At 48.3% G+C, this 4,937-nt stretch overlaps 1 protein-coding gene across 1 annotated transcript in view; it reads right to left on the bottom strand.

Annotated features, from left to right (window-relative positions):
- STX17 (syntaxin 17) overlaps positions 1–2,440 on the bottom strand; it is a 61,797-nt gene extending 59,357 nt beyond the window's left edge. Inside the window, exon 1 of the mRNA XM_004710985.2 lies at positions 2,429–2,440. The gene's annotated coding sequence lies outside the window, so the exon portion shown is untranslated. The remainder of the gene's footprint in view (positions 1–2,428) is intronic.
- Between the last annotated feature and the right edge of the window lie 2,497 nt (positions 2,441–4,937).

The raw sequence follows: 4,937 nt of genomic DNA, 5'->3' as shown, positions 1-4,937 counted from the left end.
AGTGCCTTGCCTCGGCATGGCAGGGTCAGATTAGGCGCAATTCCCACACTGTGTTCCTGGTGTTGTCCCCCGCATTGCCCACATGTTTCTATAGGAGTCATGTTGGCACAAAAAAGCCAAACTACGATAGTGAGTATTGAACAGGGTGATGTTATAAGAAGTAACTGTTCTTGGACTTCGGGTAGAGTTAAGTGGAAACCCAGAATCCATCAGCTTGTCCATGGGATATGCATGACTCAGGTTTACGTTGGCAGTCATATTATGACAAAAATCAAAACCCCATAAGACCAACTACACCAACAACAGCAACAAGCCAACCAGCAAACAAAAGAAAACTAAAAGCAAGAAAACAAAAACCCATAGAAACAAAAAAGTTAAAACATTGTCAATCATCCCCCTGGGGTCTAAGGCGACTGCACTGATAAAACATCATCAATTTCTCCAATAACAGCACTCCAGACACTATGGGTATGAACAGTCTATGTGAGTACATCTCCACCATGAGCTGAAACCCATGAGTTGTTGTCCTACACAGTTCCATCTCCCACTCGACGGAGCTCTGTTTACCCTAATTATGGGGACTGGTGCCAGGGGAAACTTCCTGGATCAATTCTTCCAAGTTCAGATCCCTGCCCAACAGATCAAAACCTGTCAGGTCACTGCTAGCGGCATATTGAGGTACTAAATATTTAGTGATTCTGGGTCCCTTTCCATTGGACATTCACCAAGTCAGGGTTCCCCCAAGGTCCAATGACCGCCACTTCGACAACCCCAGGGCAGCCACTCTGCTTCCTCTCCCATCCGAGTGCCCCAGTCCTCAGTCTAAGAGTGCAGGCAACTTGGAGGCAGGGCTCACATCATTCAGCCGGGACTCTGTTAAGTCCTTCTGTTATAGCCCTGGGATACGCCATGCTGCCTGCATACATCCATGGCAAGGTTCACTGAGGGTCGGTTGGAAACGTATTCGAAATGTCTACACAGGAACACAAAATCTGGTCCACTGTCACCCTAGGTTCCCTACAATGTTGTGTAGCATCCCTTCCCGACCTGAGGTTACTTCTCCCCAATCACCCACCAGACACGTCGACAGAACTTTCATTGTCTCCTCTAAAATGTAGACGCTCCCTCTCCCGGCCTGAGCTTGATTTTCCAGTCAGATTCTCCTTCCATTCCTGGATTTGTCCCAGGCTTGTCTTGATGAGATGTAAACTCTTGATGGGAGTAGAAAGCCCTGTCTTTCTCCCACAAAGTGGCTGGTGGTCCCAAACTGCTGACCTGGCAGAACGCAGTCCAATTCATAAGCACGATGCCACCAGGGCTCCTCGTAGTATAACCCAAAACCAAACTTACTGTCATTGAGTCCATGCTGACTCATGGCAACCCCCTGTGGGGTTCTGAGACTGTTTGCGGAGTCGAAAGCCCTGTCATTCTCCCTTGGAGTTGTTGGTAGTTTCCAACTTCCACCCATGAGGATCGCAGCCCAACACATAACCACTACCAATGCTTAACCCACTGTGCACCGGGCTCCGGATGTCTGATAGAAGAGGTGAAATAAGTCCAAGCATACTTCCTCACTAATACTTGCATCGAGCTTTTATACCCTACAACTTATATGAGTATTATAACACTCTTGATTCCAGTGAGGAAAGTACTACCTGTTTAATGAAAACATTGTTTATCTGTGGAAAAGCTTCATTTTCTAAAAACAGTCCGGCCATGCCACACCTCCAGAAGTGATAAGGATGTTTTATCAGCCAAGATCGGCCACCCGTGGGCAAGATGACGGCGTCCCATTTTCTTGGGGGGAGGGGGGTCTCTTCCAGGTGTTTCTGGGTGGTGGAAAGGACACTACATTCGGAGGGAAAAGTCCAGGCCCTTGGCTCCACGCCAAGATCTCCTCTCTGAGCCTCCAACCCCATTTTTGCAAAAGGAAGGAGTTATATGCAGGGGTCCTTTGGGGGACCACTTCTTGGCCCGGCTGGCAGAGGCTTCGACCTTCCCCAGGACCTCGGAGCCTCGCGGAGTTCCCTGTCGTGTCGCTCACGGCGCACCTGGGCCACCCACACCGAACGCCCAGGAGCGAACAGATGCGCTGGCCCGTCCCGGGATCCCAGGACGGAGACGTCGCGATCCTGGTGACGAGGCCCGTGGGGCGTCGTGGGCAGCGCAAAGCCGGCAACTTTTCAACCCTGCGACCGGGGGGCTGTCGCGATCGCCCGTCCGCCGCGGCCTCCCAAGTCCCGCTCCCAAACAGCTGGTTCAAAAACGAAACCGAGAGAGGTCTGCCACTTCTCCCGCCCGGGGGCGCCCCACTTCTGGACGCTGCCCGCCAACCCTGTGGGCGCTTCTCTCGCGCCACTCGGGCACCCGGGCGCCCAGCCCACCGCGCCAGTTAGGGCCCATAGGCACCCACCCGCGCTCCCCTTACCTCCCTCCTGGGAGCTGGAGGCCGGTCTAAGCGCGCGGCGCAGGCGCGAGGGGCGTGGCGTCGCGAGGGGCGTGGCGTCGCGAGGGCGTGGCGTGGCGAGGCGAGGGGCGGGGCCAGGCCCGCCCCGGGAGACTGACGGGCGACAGTGCGTTGGAAACGTTGGTGGCGCGGAAGGAACTGGACAGTCAGACCCTGGTTCGAGAAGGAGGAGGATTATTAACCCTTCCGAGAGTTTATTTGTTAAAGCAGGCTTCCCAACACTGAACCCACAACTGTATTAGATTAAAAAAAAAAAGCCAATGCCACTGAATTGCACATGTAGAAATTGCTGGAATATGGCCTGTATATATTCGCAACCAAAAGTAAAATACCTTCTAAAAAATAAATGGCCTTGCGGTTGTGACCCTGGAGCCATGAGGAAAGAGACTCAGTGTGGTCTTCGTTGGACTGCTAATGGAAAGCCCGTCAGTTCGAAACCACTTGGCATTCTAGGAGAGACAGACGAGGCCTATCTACTGTAGGAGCCGTAGTGGTGTGGTTTTTCATGAAGCTGCTAACCGCAAGGTCAGCAGTTTGAAACCATCAGCCAGCTCCAATTTCTCGGGAGAAAGACAAGGCTTTCTACTCCCATCAAGAGTGACAGTCTCAGAAACCCAGAGGAGCAGTTCTACCCTGTCCAACTGGGTTGTTATGAGTCTGAATCGACTCGGTGGCAGTGCGATTTTGAGTTTTGATATACTCAAAACCTGATATACTCAGATTTAGCCTTCTACGATTTGCCACGTTTTCCTGTCCATTTTCTGCTGTTCAACGGCGTTTTATAGGTGGGCTGACGGTGTGTCTCTAACTCCACTTTACAGATGTAGACATTGGGGCTCCAAGACCATGTACCTTACACACACACACACACACACACACACAAACGCCCAGCAGTCCCTCACTTAACCAACAGCTGCTGAAATTGAAACTCAGACCCCCGATTTCTTCCCCCAATTGGTGGAGTACTCAAGGCCACTGTGGTTATTTCAGTGTTATAGATAATCACACTGAGGTGCAGCAAAGCGAGGAACTCCAGTTAGTGACAGAACTGGACCTTCAACCACACTTCCGGATTTCCTTCCCAAGCTATTCCAGTTTGACCAGCTGAAGCCACGCCGACGGAGGTGGGTGGCTTTGAAGTTTTGCCCAGGTCATAGGTCTTCCCCTGTAGATGGGCTAACTTCCAGTACTAGCCCTTTCTTAGAAGTGCCTGCAAGTATTCAAACGACCTGCTTGGATTTATCCACTGCTGGTATTGTCCTCAGAAATCATAGCCACAGCTAAAGAGCACCCCCCCACACACACACACCCACACACCTCTCTGGAGGAGAAAGATGAGGCTGGGTCCTAAACCCCAAGGAGCAACTCTGCCTCTTCCTGTAGTTACTATGAGCCCAAAGGACGACATGATGGCAGTGGGAAGGTAATTCAATTCTTAGGGCTTCCAACAGAGTGTGAGCGGAAATAGAAATTGTGAATGGAATAGGGATTTGTAGATTTCAAGAAGGCGCAAAAGGCAATTTATTGAAAAAGTGTAAAACCCTTTAAGAAACGCAAAATCAGCTATCCAATTTGGATTTTCTTTGGGGTAAAATGAATGCTGATGTTTGATTCTTTTGTTTTATAATTGGTCTTAGGAATGAAGTTCTGTTACAATTTTTATTCTAAGGAGAAAAATTAAAGTATTAGGCAATACCACAGGAATTTCTTTCTTCTTTTTGCTAATGCTACAGTCAAATGAGAGCACTTGAAGCAAATATTACAGGTGTTTAGTTCTGGGTACAAGATCCTGGGAAGGTAGCCTTGGACTCGGCCTTCTGTATTGTTGTATGTATGATGGCTGGAATTTGTGTGTCAAGACAGGAGGTTATAACGTTTTATCTAATCATTTGTTAGCTTGATTTATAATCTTTAAATATTTAGGCATATGGTTAATAAACTTCTTTTTGTACTTTTAACAGTCCCTAAAGTTGTTAGGGCTAGGCAGATCTGCTGCTACTGCTCCGAGGACCCTAACTGAGGATCTTTTTTAAAAACCAAATCTTGTGTGTGTGTGTGTGTGTGTGTGTGTGTGTGTGTGTGTGTGAAAGAAACAGTTTTCAATATTATGATTGCTTACTTGGAAAACTCAAAAGAATAGCTTGAAATAAATTCAGTAAGATGGCTGGAAAAATAATTTTCTTAAACAGCAATGACCAGTCTTAAAATGTGCTGAGAGAAGATCACACTTACAAATGGCAGAACCAGGTTTGTGTTTTAGCTGACCTACTTGAACTAAGCGTAAGGGCCAGTTGGGGAAGAGGATGAAGAGAGAGGGATTACAAAGTGGCAAGAACCTTTGGGAGTGATGGATACATTCACTGTCTTGCTTGTAATGCTGGTTTTAAGGGTTCATGGATATGTCAAAACCTATCAAAATGAACTCTTCAAAATATATGTATATTTGCTTATTATATGCCAATTATAGCTA

Source organism: Echinops telfairi, unplaced genomic scaffold (assembly GCF_000313985.2).
Source record: "Echinops telfairi isolate 266 unplaced genomic scaffold, ASM31398v2 ScPeMD7_7410;HRSCAF=8448, whole genome shotgun sequence".
NCBI lineage: Eukaryota > Metazoa > Chordata > Mammalia > Afrosoricida > Tenrecidae > Echinops > Echinops telfairi.
The sequence above is the reverse complement of the archived record's forward strand: the minus strand, read 5'-3'. Positions and strand labels throughout refer to the sequence as shown.